This window comes from Peromyscus leucopus, chromosome 2 (genome assembly GCF_004664715.2).
Source record: "Peromyscus leucopus breed LL Stock chromosome 2, UCI_PerLeu_2.1, whole genome shotgun sequence".
Classification (NCBI taxonomy): Eukaryota; Metazoa; Chordata; class Mammalia; order Rodentia; family Cricetidae; genus Peromyscus; species Peromyscus leucopus.
The window spans coordinates 94,265,136-94,282,959 of record NC_051064.1 but is presented as its reverse complement, the minus strand read 5'-3'; the positions used below and the strand labels follow the sequence as shown (position 1 = coordinate 94,282,959).

Here is a 17,824-nt window from a genome sequence, read left to right as displayed (position 1 = left end):
AATGTACCTCTGTGAAGACATCTCCAGTCTACTCAGAATAAATAGGTTTTTTTTTTGTATGCATTTACAAAGTATTATGCTCATATTCCTATTCCAGTACTTACTGGGCTACAGCTGATAGACAAAAACTTACTGGCTGCCCTATTATAGATATCAAATAAATGAATAAAAACAGTTATTGGCATCAGAAATAGGATTGTATAAATTATTTCAGGCTGGTGGAAAGTTCTGGATTTTAGATTGGAAGACAAGAAAAGTCTTCATTTCTGAATCTATGATTAGCTATCAGTGTGATCTAGAACCCGGTATTTAATGTCTGAATCTTTGTTTCCTGATCTGTATTTTAGGTGAGGCCATAACATTCTAATTATTAGTGTGTCATTTCTTCGGATGAAACCATACATTTCTTTTTTTCCTTCTATTATCAACAAGTATTTCATAGACAAAATCTTTCCTTAAGTATATCATTACAGATAAACACAAATTATAAATAAATATGTGGTTTAATATATTGTTACAAAGTGACCATCTGCTTGCCTTATCATTTACACGAAGGAGTAAAAGAAGGGGCTGGCAATATGGCTCAGTAGTTAAGAGTGCTTGCTGTTCTTCAGGAGGACCCAAGTTTCAGTTCTCGGCACACACATTAGTGATAAACACCACCTGTAACTCTAGCTCCAGGGAATCTGACCCTCTCTTCTGGCCTCCATGGGCATCTTCACACATGTGGCAAATCCTCACAGAGACACATAAATAAACAAAAATTATAAAATGAAATAAAATATTACCAGTCCTTTGTTGCCTTGTCTTCTAGACAAAATATAAAAATTTCCTGATTTGTAACATCACAAACTACTTATTAATAAATAGAATATTTTATGTCATGCACCTTTCTATAGTCTTCCTTTTCATTCAGCATTGTAGTGGTGAGATATATCTCTATGTAACTGTAAGTTCATTCATTTTTTGTTGCTATTATATATTGCACTGGACAAACAACTGTAATTTAATTTACCAATTCTACATATAAATATTTTTGAATAATACAAAAGAAAACAAATCAAATCAATCATAATAAAATTGCCCAAAAGATCAATGACATCTATTAAAATTATTTTATACATTTATCTCATGGTTAGTCATTTTTATAGGTAACTGTGATTTCTCCTTTATTCTGGATAACCACTTTTAAACATACTTGGAGTGTACTATTCATAATTCTTATTGATAGTTCAGGTCTGGGCACCTGAACAATTCAGTTGTGAACAATTATAGTTCACATATGGTATGTACAATTCCTAAGTCCAGGAATAATCACATTCAGAGCGTTCCTCCAAGATTTTTTACCTTGGGGTAAAGCACAGAGAATGATCGAGACTGTGTAACTGATTTTGTCCACAGCAATATTAAAAGTCATTCTGCAGTTGAAGAAAATGAAAATTGTGGGTGTGCTGAAACAGCATGGAGAGGTAGAGCCGTGGTTGTTTATCTGGCTTCACTCATCTTAGGGCCCTGCCTTACCTCTTTCCTATTGTTAGCAAATTGATTTATTGGATTCCTGCTTGGCTTATGTCAGTTCAAGTTGATATTCTGTTACAACCAAGAGAATTTTCACTAGTATAGACATGTTATACAGACCAAAGTATTTAAAATGAATTCACGTGGAGCTGCTGTCCATGGCCAGAGTTCACAGTAACACTATGTAAAGTACACTATATTTAATAATATCTAAGATCAAGATGGAATATTTGAGGAATCATGAAAGTAGTAATTTTTGTCTGGATAAAATAAAATACATTAGAATCTGGAGAGGCATTTTCTAAGCAGCACAAGACTCTAATCTCAGCCCCACCGTGTTCTTTAGTGGTTTTCTTTTGACTCTAAATGATTTTTTTTTAAAAAAAATCTTGGATATCTTTCTGGACCTATCACACGGTGTCACTAGTGAAAAATACAAACTCTATATTTTTGGATTCAAATACATGTACATATAACACAAAGGAATCCAGCAAATATTAATTTTGTGACTAGTGACCAATTAAGCATTAATTAAGTTGTGTGTTTTTCCTTGTTTGTATATAATTACTTAACAATTCCCAGCATCTATTTCATAATCCTTCTGAACCACATTCTTCACCATAAATGACTTTGCACTTTTGTTTATTCACATTTTAGGAAGGTCTTCTATTTAGTCCAGTACATTCCCACCTCATGTTTATCTCTCTGTCCTGTGTAGCTTGAAGGTTTCTGTGTCTCTATTTTTCTTTGAAGTTACATATGTTCTGAGATACCATTCCTAGCTTTATTTATTCTCTCTCACATTTCCAGACCTTCCCTCTGTATAGATTTCCAAATTGTTTTCCTCCTTTACCCTGAAGTAGAATTGTTACCAAAATTGTGGAGCCCTCTCTTCTTGGAATCTTTCTTTTCCTTTAGTGACATCTCTGAATAAGGTCAAGAATACGTTGATTACCTGCCATGAAGCACTCTGTTCCCGAGGGAAGTCATTCTACTTCTCTGCCCAATGTATTTCAAACCCTTCCTTTTCTTCCTCATGCCACTCAACTCTGAGTTATGAGCATCTCTGAAAGTTAGTACAGGCTCTGGATGCTTTCTCTCGCTGAAGACAATCTGTGTGCTTCCTACACAGCATCGTTAAAAATGGCACCCCTCTCTTTGCTTTCCACCCATTCTCTTGAACTGCTTTTGGATACCTCCAGTAGGCTGTTGATTTTCTCCACACCATGTGACATTTGCCAAGCAAAACCCTTCTTTTCCTTCTATGCACACTTTCTCAGAATGGCTCATTCCTTTCCTTTGTCAGCGACACTAGTGGTTTCCCAATTGGGCAGGCCTGAAATCATCGTCCTTGATATTCCCAAGCTTTTTTATTTTGGGTTTTATGTTTGATACTATCTTTCATCACATACAGTTATCTGTCACTATGACCTGTGGCAATATTTATTTGAGAGGATGCTAGCATTTACAACCATTGGCTTGCCCTACTCCTCCACATCAATCATAATTTGTATAAGTTGATGCCTTTACAGAGCTTGTAGAAAAATATGGCATCTTCCTGTGTTCATATTTTCCTCCTGATGGACCTGTATCTCCTCTCCAGTAGATATTTTTAGCTGTACTCTATTTTCAGTACCAAGATAACTAACCGATCAACATGAGTTCCAGGAACGAACAAGTCTTCCTGCGGCTCAACTCTGCCAGATTTTTTTCATGTCCCACAGGCTCTTTATAACTTCTCACTTAGAAGATTCTCCCAAAGGGGCTGGATTTCTAAAAAAAAAAAAATCAGAATTTCACAAAATCAAAATACCTCAAATGCATTGAACATCTATCATTCTTTGCTAGAAAAGTAGAGATGGTTCCCTGACATCATCATTTTAGAATTGAGAGAAGTTGGTGCTTACAGTTTCTATATAACGGAGAGCTGTTAGTTTCAGTTTGCTGTTCTGCTGAACTCTGTCTGCATTGCACAACCTGGGTCTTTGCATATGTAAGAATTAAAACATAATTTTTAGGAAACAGGAGAGATGGTTCAGTGGTTAAGATGCTGGCCGTGGAAGCCTGAGAACAGGAGCTTGGATCCCCAACACCCACATGAATAGCAGGTGAGAGTGAAGGCAGGGAATACTGGAGTAGTTAGATTTAAAGGGAGAAAGGGGCAGGGAAATGAGGTGGAAGAAGAGTTGGTGAGGCAGGTTAACAAAACTAAGGATATTGAAAGATGACATATGAAACCTATCACTCTATGAGCTAATTCAGAAAATCTGTTCACAATGTTAGGAAATGTGAAGGGCCACCTGAAATCTCACCCTAGGGGGCATAGACAGAATCTCCAGAGCAAACTGACTACATGGCACTGAGCTAGTGAGCTCTGGGTTCCAGAAAAATTCTGCCCCAGGACACCCAGTGTCAAACTCAGGCCTCCACACACATGCATATACATCTGCACATGTACATGTGTATACTTATATGCACTCTTTTTGTTTGTTTGTTTTTGGTTTTTCGAGACAGGGTTTCTCTGTGTAGCTTTGCACCTTTCCTGGAACTCACTTTGGAGACCACTCTTTTTTTTTTTTTTTTTTTTTTTCACTTATAAACTGTATGGCCGTGGCAGGCTTCTTGTTAACTGTTCTTTTATCTTAAATTAACCCATTTCTATAAATCTATACCTTGCCACGTGGCTGGTGGCTTACCAGCATCTTCACATGCTGCTTGTCCTGGCGGTGGCTGCAGTGGGAGACCACTCTTATATATTTCACTCCTACATTTGAGAAAACACATGCACATAGCATGCATACATACACACATGCACAAATAATCTGGCTGGAAAGATGTGTTGCAGTATCATAATGGTTAGTCTTTGGTATGAGGAGAGCATGCTACTTTTTTTATATTTCTGCTAATGAATTTGAGGCAAGAGAATTTTGTCAGTTCCTCAAAGTAACACAGATGTTAGGCAATATGACAGAAACAGAGCTGTCTTCTGAAGCCCAGGATGTACATCACTGTACTGAACCAGGCTTTCTCTCACAGGTTAATAGTTGAAGGGCTGGAAAGAAATATTTAGAATCAGGAAATCTACGTGTGAATTTTCTCCCCAAGAATATTCAGTGAGTTTGTAAATATCAGCAAATCCCATTTTTGGTATTTTAAAGTAATGCCAATCAAACAGTTGTTTCCACATGAAATTTAATTACTCCTTCATGACAGCAAAACAATTTACCTAAATTTAGATATTTCAGTAGCTGTTTCCTTATAATACTAGCTACTGTGGAAATTGTAAAGCCCAAAGGAATGTTAGAGCCTGCCTAAAACAGTTTCTTTTTCTGACTTCTTTTTTCAAGACGGAGAAATGGAAAGGGCTTTTGTGTGTAAAATGAGCCTCTTCCTCAGGAGTACTTACCAGTGGTTCTCAACCTGAGGGTCATGACCTTTTTGGGAGGTCAAATGACCTTTTCACAGAGGTCGATATCCTGCACATCAGATATTTACATTATGATTCATAACAATAGCAAAATTACAGTTGCACAGTAGTAACACAAATAATTTTATGGTGGGGGAATATATGAGAATAACATATGAGATACACAAGAATAAATAATATGAGAAACTATATTGAAGGGTTGTAGCATTAGGAAGGTTGAGAACCCTTGACTTACAAGGAGGGTCCCTGGAATGAGCTGAGATGTACAGGGAATCTGTACATCCTTGCCTATTGTTATCTCCACAGTTAGCCTTTCTTCTTCTTCTTCTTCTTCCTCTTCTCTTCTCCTCCTCCTCCTCCTCCTCCTCTTCTTCTTCTTCTTCTTTTCTTCTTCTTCTTCTTCTTCTTCTTCTTCTTCTTCTTCTTCTTCTTCTTCTTCTTCTTCTTCTTCTTCTTCTTCTTCTTCTGCCTGTTACATTTGTCCAGTGTCCCACATTTTCACACTATTGATACTGTTGGCTGGGATCCTGGACAACCATCTCAGTCTTCTATTGTGGGCATTCTTCAAAATTCCTCGCCTATGGATTTTTACTTTGTTATTGAGGACCTGGCTTTCATTCCTGGGATGGGACAAGCCATTTCTACCCTAGTCTTTTCCCCTAGCTACTTCCTTTTCTGGGGGCAGTGTACCCTGTGTTAGTTACTTTTCTTGTTGCTGTGACCGAATACTCGACAGGAAGCAGCTTAGGAAAGATTTGTTTTGGTTCACAGTAACAGCGGGCATAGTCCATTGTGGAAGGGAAGGCATAGCAACAGAACAAGAGTTACATTGCCTCTGCATCCAGGAAGTAAAGAGTGACAAGAAGTGGGGATGAGCTTGAAGGACCTCAAAGCCCATTCATTCTCAGTGACCTGTTTTCTCCACTGACCTTCACCTTCAAAGCTTTATAACCTTCCAAAATACCATCAAGGGCAGGGACCACATGTTCAAACACATGACTTATGAGAGACTTTACATCAATTCCACAACATACAGGTGCCCCCCTTGACTCTGCCCAACTTTTGCAGGTCTTGATCCCTGGATCACTCTAGTCTCAGCGTGCACATTACCTCCTAGAAAAGAATTTCCCTAGCTACTCCATATGAAATAGCCCAATCCCCCAACCCTTCCTACTAGTTGCTCTCAATAATAGTATTCTGTTTAGTTACTTTTGTAGCACATATCACTGTCCAGAATAGTCTTGTCTATTTGCATTTGTTTATATATTGTGCTTCTTGCCTTCTCCATTTTGACCTGAATGCATAATAAGCTCTATGAGATCAGGGACCTTACCCCTCCTACTCCCTACAGTAACACATCAAGTGGTTTGAGGTGTTGGAATCCCAAACTACATACTTGGTCTATTATCTCTACCCTGTGTAATAAGTGATTAGGATACTATTGGTAGGCACTTTGACATACCAATAACAATTCTGCAGAAAACACTATCTATCCAAATTATTATTATATGACATCTAAACCTACTTTAACAAAAATTCAACACCTAAAAGGTTATGCTGTATGAAAAGATGCTTAAGCCAGAAAAATAAAAGATGGACACTTCTAGAAAGGTCATAAAGTCCTGTTTCCAAACTCTGTTCATGCCCCTTCGAAAAATACCCCTCTTTTCTAGTCATTGGATGTAGGATTATGATAGTAAGGCTACTGTCAAGAGAGTATCATGAAAATGTTGCAAATGAAAGTCTTGTAAATGCTATTTCTCTGAACTGGTCTTTGGCTATTGTCTTTCTGGCTTCTCTGACACTGGCTGACATTATCATGACCTTATCTTTTGCTTAAGGCTTTTGGAGCACCATGGGTTCTCTATCCTTTTGGCTGGAACCCTGGGAGGCCAAGGTAGCTTTTCTGTTGTTTTTGCCAAGGCAGTGGGGAAGGAGTCTTACTATGTTTAATCTTTAGCAAACCCTGGTCTGACAGGTATTAAGACCAATTTTCACATTAAGGGAAAAGACTCAGAGAAGCTACAGAACTCAAAGTCTTGTTATAAGTAAGTGACAGAGCTGGTATTAGAACTTGAGTCTATCAGATACCAGAGCTTATATCTGCTTTTATACAGCAATGTTCAGCAGCATCCCTACCTGGGGAGATGAGGCATTCACAATTTCTAATCTTTTATTGATTAGCTTAAATTGTTGGAAAGCAACTCCAGATACTGAGCCAAATGCTGCTTTTCATCTCTCTATAAAACTGCCCCCCCCCCGGAGCTGTATAGAATGTCAACCTTTTCTTTTATCCTGATAATCACTTGCAAATATTTTGATGAAATTCTCAAAACCTGAGTTGAGAATGGATTCAAAAAGAGGTAGGATGTAAAGATGAATCACAGCATTTAGATCAGATGACATGAGGGAAACAGATTAAGGGTAATCAGATGTGATTAAAAAAACAGAGTGATGTATTGAACACTTAGGTGTCCAGAGTAGTGTCTGTCACGTTGCATGCTTTATCCCAAGTAACACTCATGGTGATTGTGAGGTAGGGAGAGGTGATATGTTTACTTAACAACATGAAAACAAGCTTGAGATGTGAGGAGCTCCTTTTTACCTAGGTATTAAGATATACAAATTAGAAAACAGATGAGTAAGACCCCAAAGAATGTATTTTTCATACTGGTCTAGACTAGTCTCTTGGATAAAATAGTATAATCTGTCTATCCATCTGAATTCAGTACAAGACTAGTGTGAAAAAAACTTTGTTGTATCTTAGTTACCATCTTGCACATGCTTTCTTGAATGCCTCCATTATTATTCTCTATTAATGTTTTAAGATGACCACAGTGCTTTGGGGGCCTTTTTCCTTATGACAAAAGCCAGACTATGAAACCTTCAATTCTAGACTCATTTCTTTTCCTTTCTGAGGCTCAGACTCAACAACCTCAGCCAAAAGTGACCTGAAATGGAGAAAAGAGTGGCCTGGTCCTTTACTCTTTTTTTTTCTACCTATTTTTTTAATTTTTTATTTTTTTGCAGGATTTTGAAGCAGGGAGCAGGGGAATGATGAAGGTCAAGTGACTGTTAACTTCTAATCCTCTTGACTGATACTACTTCTCCAGGCAACTCCAATCAGATACTGATGCAAGCTCTTAGGCTAGGTCTTTTACTGTGCTAGATTTAGGGAAGTGAAGGGGAATGGAGCTGCAAAGCCGAGGGTGAAGTCTGAAACCAGGAGAGGCAATACTGAAGGAAAAGGGAAAGATGGAAGAAAGTGAGCTCTGGGTAGATATCCAGTGGGCAGGATAGAACCTTTCATGTGGAAACTCACATGGAGATATGGTTAGCTTTGAAGTTATGGAAATAATATGTTCTATCTCTTGGCTCTAAAATGAACCCTTGTTAATGACTATAATAAAATCAAGGGTCTATCCCCCTAAGGGAAAAAAGAAAATCCTCAACAGACTCAATTAAAAACTTTTGGTGCAGATCTAGTTGAAATGGTGGCCAGCTTTGCAGGCCCCATGGGATTCGGTGGCCCACTTAGTGACTCACTTCTTTGCTGTGGTTCTCTGACGCTTTGGTCTCCCCTAGACTGTCAGATCTGCTTCTGCTCCCTGTGGGATAGAATGTTACTGCAGTGTCTATTATTGGAGAAATGACTGCCCAGCTCCTATCACACAGGAGTTTCTTGGTTGGCTGTAGAGGCTTATTACATTTGCTTTCAGGTTCTACACTCTTACTCCACTACCAACTTTCACTCTGAGAATCTTTGTCTGTAAGGCTACTTACTCAGAGCATCCATAAGGATAGCTGTGGCATGTATCTCTGATCTTTATTAGAACACGAGTCCTTTAAGAAAGCTATCTATTGATCAGGCAGGTTGTATTTCCTCAGACTGCTAGTTGTATTGCAAAGTTGACATTCTTCATGTCTGTATAATATCCGTTTGTCTGTTTATTAACAGAGAACTCTCTTTGAAATAATGATCAGAAAACTTGCTTGGACAAATGGTGAGAAAGGCTGCTAATTATACCCAATGAGTAATTTGACCTTGGGCACCATGGGAGGTTGTTGAGGTGGGGGAGGGGGTCATGCACAGAAGCCACCAGAAAGATCGAAGAACCTGGAACACTTTAGGAGAGCAAAGAGGTATAAGGAGGGAGGGAAGGGCTGCCGGCAAAGAAGAAATTGCTTTAGAAATGTTTTGCACTGGTTTCTATGCGGGAAACTATAATACCAATCCTGTTCAAAAGACCAGGTCAATAGCATCACCTCCTGAACTCTCAATTTATAGTACCAGCACTTTCTCTAACTTTGTTACAGTCGAAGGAAGGAGTCATGTTGTCACAAATCCTGATTACAGCTCTTCCTGAAAAGAGGGGGAAGATTTCTCCAAATGTTTCCTTCTCAATTACTGCCACAGCTATTTCCCCCAAATCATTCTCATTCTCAGCACGTGGAGAAAATCAGAGGATGATTTCAAATTAAGTAACAATTGATCAGAGTTTAAGGCACTTAAAAAAGCAGGGAGAGAAGCACTGATTTGGACAGTGATGCTGCATAGCTGGGGGCCCACAAGGCTGCCAGCAGGGGTGCTTTCGGTATTTTGTGTGACATTAGAGGACACTAAGAGCTTATCCCTCCTCATATGCAGGGTAATGTTTGATGTTATGAATACACAGAGGAGAGTTGAGAAGGAATGGAAAGAGGTAGAGAGTTAATGAATTAGGAAAACTAGGGTCCACCCTTGATTTACCAATTACCACCTTACAGATCTTGAAAACATTTCTTTCTATACCTATGTTAATTTTTCTTCATAAAATGACCAGGAAAAAATAAGCAAAAGTTTATGCACATGTAATACAGTCCATACATGCACACATGAACATATACCCTATAAGCAATATAATCAAATAAATACTTGCATATATATAAGAAACACCTCACACATAATTCTGAATGAGGAGAGGGTTTGGCATAAAAATATTTTTAAAATAAATAACAAGTGTTTAAATTGCTCTTTGTAATATATAAATCTGACTCTTCATCTTACATGAGATTTGGTTCCACTTGATATATAATGACGTACAAATCACTAAAGGGGTCCTTCTGTTTATCATCTTCTATTTTCTTTTCATGGTTATCTGACTATTAAGAGTTGAAAGAACATAGGATTCAGAGCCTGATAAATCAGATTCAAATTTGTGCTCTGCTTCTTATGAACCATTGAACCTGGGGCAAGTACCTTTCTGGGTCTGAGGATCTACATCTAGTTAATGATATTATTTCTCACCTCACAGGGTAGCTATGAAATTTAATGAGGCAAAAAGTATATAACAGTGCCACTAATCAGGAACTGATAAACTTTTTCTGTCAAGTACCATATAGTAAATATTTTAAGTTTTGCAGGACTAAATATTCAGGTGGCTGATAATCATAGTGAGTGAGCAGACAAGGAACACATAAACAAATAAGCACACTTGTGTTTCAAAACAATTTTACAAAAAGAAAAAAAGAGAAGTGGGCAAGTTTTGTCTCGTGACCCACTGTTTGAAAATCCCAGCACTTACTTGATATCAGTGGCATCTTCACGTTTCTGGTTTTTCTTTTCAGAGATTCAGGTTTTCATCCAAATAATGAAGAAAACAGCACCTGCCATGGTTTATTTCTTAAGCATCTATTGTGTACCAAACACCTGGTCAACAGATATGAACAACAAAGCAAATATGATTCTTTTTTGTGCCCTTGAGGGTCTTAGAGGATAACAGAAAGGCTAATCTTTTCAGCTGCAAAGTGGCTTGATAATATTTATTTCATAGAGTTATTATGAGAAGAAATAAAGTATTATATTCCAGTGCAGGTACAGTTCCAGCCACAGGGGAGAAATCGTTATTGGACTTCCCTTTTGCTATGAAAAACTATAAAATCAGGCAAATTCTATAAAGAAACTGTTTTCAGACATTGGAAAACAGCTAGCACAGAGCTCTGAATCTTGGGATAGGGAAAGACCATATTTAACTTTGGCTTCTTGCCCAGGACCACTATCTATACATAAAAGCCAAGCACAAATGCATTAAAGACTTGAATGTAAGCCCTGGAATAATAAGAACTGCCAGAAGAAATCACAGAGTAAAAACTTCTTGACATTAACCTAGGCAATGTTTTTTTTTTTTTAAAAAAAGAAAACAAGAGCCCAGAAACAAGACCACAAAGATGTGTGGGCTAACTCAAACTAAGATCAAATTAAGGAAACAACAGAGTAGAAAGACAATCATGGAATAAGAGGAGAAATCTAGGATTTGCAAATTATACATCTGATGAGTTGGTGTGTGTGTGTGTGTGTGTGTGTGTGTGTGTACTCGTGTGTTCTTTCAGTAATTATACATATATATATAATATTAATTAAATTTATTCATTTATTTTACATCTCTACCGCAGTTTCCCCTCCTCCTCTCCTCCTATTCCTTTCCCCCTCCCTTGTCCCTTAGTTTTATATTTTAGGTCTCACATTTTAGTTTTTTAAATGCATTCTGTTTGTTTACATGACTAATAATGGAAAAAAGAGACCACGAATTTGAAGAAGAATAGGGAAAGGGTACATGGCAAAGTTTGAAGGGAGCAAAGGAAAGGGAGAGATGTAATTAAATTACAATCTCAAAAATAAGCAGCAACAAAAGAAATGGGGGTGTAGTTTTGTTCTTCTGCATCAGTTCTTCTAGCACTATTTGTTGAAGAGCCCTGTATAGGGGGAGGTTTTTCAGTCCTCCCCAGGCCCACAGTCTGGACAAATCTCTCCCAACTGAAGTCCCACAGCCACTTGTAAAATAATTACCCAGAGGCTTATATATTAATTACAAACTGTTTGGTCTATGGCTCAGGCTTCTTACTAGCTAGCTCTTACATCTTAAATTAACCCATTTCTATTAATCTATGTATTGCAACGAGTCTCCTGGCTTTACCTGTATTGCATTACATCTTGCTTTCCCAAGCAGCTCTCAGTGTCTCCTCCCACCCTACCTTTCTCTTCCCTGTATCTCTGCTTGGATTTCCAGTCTGACTCTCAGCTGCTTTGGCCTATGGCAAAGCAGCTTATTTATTAACTGATGGTAGCAATACATATTCACAGCATACAGAAAGACCATCCCGTAGCATTTCCCCTTTTCTAGCTAATCAAAAAGGAAGGTGTAGTTGGTAGCCATTCCAGCTTTGATCTGGAAGTTCCAACCCCCATTGAGGTTTTGGTAACTGTCACACCTACAAGGTGGGGCCAAGAGAGGACCCTGAAGACCCGAGATCCGTATATGCCAGCTCTCTTGGTTCCTGGACCCTGGACGCAGGAGGTAGACCTAGCAGAGTTCTCCAGAGAACACTGCCAGACTGCGCTACACCTTTCCCAGACCCTGTAAACTATCCCTTCACCTATAAGTTACCCCACAAAATAAACCTTCCTTTTAACTATGTGGAGTGGCCTTAATAATTTCACCAATAGGAAGGTTTTCATTTTAACACAGTAAAATTACATATATTAAAACAGTTATCAAGCAAGAATTACAGTTATAATATCCAGTCTATTTGTATTTAACAAAATAAAGAAAATACTCTATCATCTATCCTATTTTTGTGAGTCTAAAGTTTAATATCTAATTTATTATTATAAATCATCTAATCTAATATCTATCTAGTCTTCAACTCCATCAAAGACACCAGAAGGATATAATATTACCTGAATAAAAAGGAAGTGCATTGCAAGCAACTTCCACAATTCTAGAAAGGACAGAGACATCTAGCTGCCTGGACAGTCACCCAAAATTCTTCTGTAACATTAGGGCATCCGTCTTCAGCCTATAGGCCTGGAGTATCTGGTAGATTTTTCAGTGAAGCACTAAATTTGAAGAACTGTTAGCTTATTTTGGCAAAGTTCATCAGTTGCTTTCCTCTGTGTCCTGTAGGTAAGGACCATCTCACCTTGATTTGGCAAAGTTCAGTGGTCATTTTCCTATGGGTCCTGCATGTCCAGTTTATACAACACACTGTCAAGCAGTCCAGGCAAGAGCAGTTTCTTGCCCAAATTGCCAATTTTGCCAAGAAGAAGATAAACTCCATATGGAATGTCTTCAATGACCATCATCCTCTTCAAAGTAAATCAGTGCTGCCAGAAGGAGATGTGTCTCACTGTTCAGAAACGTCTAAGTTTTTAAAACATTTTAAATGCCATATTCTGTAGGTCTTTGAAGTGTTTGAAGATTACCTAATTTAAATATTTTTGCATATCTAGAAAACTAACATGATTATAAATTGTATTATTATAGATGACTATTAATCTGTATTTCTTAATGATACATTACAATTTTAAATGAGTTGCATAAGCATACCTTAAACAAGAGTAGAAATATAATACAATAAAACAAAATTGACCTTAAATTTGTATCAATAAATCAAAATCCATACTAATGTATTTTGAGATTAACAGTTGTTTTTTGGATTAACATAGATTCAACAATTTACCCTTTTTTTATCATTTCTATATCATATCCTCCTTTTTTCTTTAGAAAGAGATTGACTATGACCATTAACCATTATAATCAATCCTCTTTAAATAAAAACAAACATTTATAAACAATATTTTGGAAATTTGGTTATAGTTTTCCATACTACTTCCTGATGATTGAGAATGCTGGTAATCTTATGGAGATCCTAAGAAAATTTAGAATTATGGTCAGGTCCTGACTGGAATAGTCTTTAAGGCTGCATCATCTCAGCCAGTTGCCTTGAAGCTGTTCTGGATGTTGAATTATCTGGGCTATAGATCCCAAAAGACCAAAAGAGACCTTTTATGGGGTCTTCCTTGATGGAACCATATTAACCTGGAAAGAATCCACAGCTTATCATCCTCTGTGGAAACAAAAGCAGAACCTCTTTTCCAAAGCAACATATCCTTAGACCCAAATTTTGAAGTCAAGATAACTTTAAAATATATATATATATATATATGTTGGTTTAACTTAGCAACCTTTACAATCAAATGTCTTTCTGCGGTTAGCTCATTAACAGTCAAAAAATTCAAAGAAAACACAATAATATAAATAATAATGCAGACTATGTATATCCTATCTTTACATTGCATATTTCTATTACTTTTACTGTCTCTTTAAAGACTTTATTTTTAAAACTATTTATTTCTTTATAAAACTGCCTATATTCAATTACAGAAAGCCGAGTCCCCAGCTAGGATGAGCGGAGGAGGAGGCACAGCGGTTGTCGGCCCAGCACTGTGGGTGGAGCAAGCCAGAGGGCAGGTCTAGCACCTTCCAGGGGCCACAGGAAGTACCCGGGGATCGGCTGCAGCGTGTGCGTGTGGCCAGGGTGCAGGCAGTGGTGCGAGAAGTTGTTCACCAAGGAGCTGGACCAGTGGGTCAAGCAGCTGAACAAGTGCAAGCAGCTCTCTGAGTCCCAGGTCAAGAGCCTCTGCAAGAAGGCTAAAGAAATCCTGACCAAAGAATCCAACGTGCAAGAGGTTCGATGTCCAGTCAATGTGTGTGGAGATGTGCATGGGCAATTTCATGACCTCATGGAACTCTTTAGAATTGGTGGTAAATCACCAGATACAAATTGCTTGTTTATGGGAGACTATGTGGACAGAGGATATTACTCAGCTGAAACAGTTACACTGCTTGTAACTTTTAAGGTTCGTTACCGTGAGCATATCACCATACTCCGAGGGAATCATGAGAGCAGACAGATCACACAAGTTTATGGTTTCTACGATGAGTGTTTAAGAAAATACGGAAATGCAAACTTTTGGAAATACTTCACAGACCTTTTTGACTATCTTCCTCTCACTGCCTTGGTGGATGGGCAGATCTTCTGTCTACATGGTGGTCTATAGACACACTGGATCACATCCGAGCACTTGACCGCCTCCAAGAAGTTCCTCATGAGGGTCCAATGTGTGACTTGCTGTGGTCAGATCCAGATGGCCGTGGTGGCTGGGGGATATCTCCTCGAGGAACTGGTTATACCTTTGGCCAAGATATTTCTGAGACATAATCATGCCAATGGCCTCACATTGGTGTCCAGAGCTCACCAGCTGGTGATGGAGGGATGTAACTGGTGCCATGACCAGAATGTAGTAACAATTTTTCAGTGCTCCAAACTATTGCTATTGCTGTGGTAACCAAGCTGCAATCATGGAACTTGATGACACTCTTAAGTATTCTTTCTTGCAGTTTGATCCAGTGCCTCGTAGAGGCGAGCCATGTCATACCCCAGACTACTTCCTGTAATGAAAATTTAAACTTGTACAGTATTGCCATGAACCGTATATTGACCTAATGGAACTGGGAAGAGCAACAGTAACTCCAAAGTGTCAGAAAATAGTTAACATTCAAAAAACTTGTTTTCACAGGGACCAAAAAGATGTGCCATATAAAAATACAAAGCCTCTTGTCATCAACAGCCGTGACCACTTTAGAATGAACCAGTTCACTGCATGCTGTCGTGACATTGTTGGTTAAGAATCTAGTTTCTGGCATAGCGCTATTTGTGGTTACTTTTGCTTTCTCGAGAGACTGCAGAAATAGGATGTAAACATTAACACCTGTGAGTCCAGTTGATTTCCACTTAACTGTAGCTTACTCAGCATGACTGTAGATGAGGATAGCAAACCATCATTGGAGCTTAATGAACATTTTAAAATAAGTACCAAGGCCTCCCCTCTTGTTTTGTTTCTTTTCAGGGATACCATTTAATTTAATTGTATGATTTGTCTGCACTCAGTTTATCCCCTTCTCCAATCTCAGCCCCATGTTGTTCTTTGTTATTGTCAGAAAACCTGGTGAGTTGTTTTGAATAGAACTGTTTCCTCCTGTAAGAAGATGTTACTGCCCAAGTCACCACAGTGTTTTCATAATAAACTTGAGAACTGAGAAAGTCAGGTTTGAATTGTATCAGTGGACACAACTGGTGCTGTTCATTAAACAAGAGAAATCAATTGATCCATTGTGGAATTTGTAGAATTCCAGGTAAAGAAAAATAAAGATCAAGGCCACTGTGAAAAAAAAAAAAAAAACAGCAACCCCCCCCCCCAAAAAAAAACTGCCTATATTCCTTTTCTTTTCTCTTCCAAATAAAAATAAGCATTTATAAACAATATTTTGGAAATTTTGGTATAGCTTTCTATACTACTTCCTGCTGATTGAGGGTGCTGGCAATATTATGGAGATCCTGAGAAAATTTAGAATTATGGTCAATTGTACAGTTACCATACATTTTTACACATACGATAAACCATTTAGAATTTTTTTTTCCATCTGAATCTGTACTATTGTGCATCTGTAAATCTTTTCTGACCAGGAGAGTATTTAAATTGTTAACTGCATGGCTTGGACCAAAGCTTCTGTTTTGACTGATGGCTCCACCCTGCTTGGTTTTTCAATATGGTGGAGGTTAATTTACTGCCAGCTCTGGGAGCTGTGCTCACCACCAACTCTGGGAAGCAGTGGGTCTATGCCTCTACCAAGCAGTCTGCAACCCAGAAACTTTATAGCAAAAGCTAAATCTGCCATGGAATGTGCTGCATGGCTTGAAGATGCCTCTGTGTATTGAGACAGGAATACATGCTGTGCTCAAGCTTGAATGCCACTGTGTCTCTGTACCATGGCCTTTCTGCACTGCGGTGTCTCTGAATGGGATAAATCCCTCCTGCCCACCAGTACCAAAATAACCAGTCAGAGGCTTAATATTAATTATAAACTGTTCAGTGTATGGCTCAGGGCTTACTGCTAGCTAGCTCTGACATCTTAAATTAAACCATTTTTATTAATCTATATTTTGCCATGTAGTTGTGGTATTACTGGTCTGCTGGCATCTTGCTCCTTGGCCAGCTAGCATCTACCCTGACTCTGCCCTCTTCTTCCTGTATCTTTCTTGGATTTCCTACCTGGCTCTTATCCTGTCTTACCATAGGCCAAAACAGTTTCTTTATTAACCAATAACAGCAACACATATTCACAGCATACAGAAAGGTGATCCCACAGCAGCCCTGATTTGCCAGTGTGTGCTTTCTGAAATCAATATGCTTCTAAGTATCTACACAGCTCATGGAATTACAGGTAATGCTAGAAAATACCTTAATAAATCATAATAAGCACAAACTATCAAATTTTATGTGTTATGGATAAAATGTTTAGATGGAAATTTATAATCAAAAGTGAGTATTTTAAGAAAGTAGTATGGGTTAGAATTAGCCATGTATGTTTACAGTTTGGAGAGAGGGCAGAGTCAGGGTAAAATGCTGTGGGGAATCATTCTGTATGCTGTGAATATTGGTTGATAAATACAATGCTGATTGGCCAGTAGCCAGGCAGGAAGCATAAGCGGAGCAAGTAGATGAGGAGAATTTTGGAAAGAGGAAGGGCTGAGTGAGGGGGTTGCCAGCCAGACACAGAGGAAGCAAGATGACAAGACAGAACTGAAAAAAGGTACCAAGTCATGTGGCTAAACATAAATAAGAATTATGGGTTAATTTAAGTGTAAGAGCTAGTCAGTAATAAGTCTGAGCTAATTTCCAAGCAGTTATAATTAATATAAGCCTCTGTGTGTTTACTTGGGGATGCATGTGGGAGAGATTTCTCCCACCTGCCAGCCGTCTGGGACACAGGAAAACTCCTAACTACATTTGGCTGCCCAACGTGGAGCAAGAGTTTCCACCTAAAACCTGAGAAAGCCCTTTTAAAAAAAGATTCTAAAACGGAGCTAAAAATGTATTGGTGAAATTATTAAGGCCACTCCACATAGTTAAAAGGGAGGTTTTTTAGTGGCATAACTTACAAATGAATGGATAGGTATGTTGCAGGGTCTAGGAAAGGCGTGGTGCAGTCTGGCAGT

At 38.3% G+C, this 17,824-nt stretch overlaps 1 pseudogene; it reads left to right on the top strand.

Annotated features, from left to right (window-relative positions):
• The window catches only part of LOC114698343, a 41,596-nt pseudogene extending 26,165 nt beyond the window's left edge, over positions 1–15,431 (top strand).
• The last annotated feature ends 2,393 nt before the right edge of the window (positions 15,432–17,824 follow it).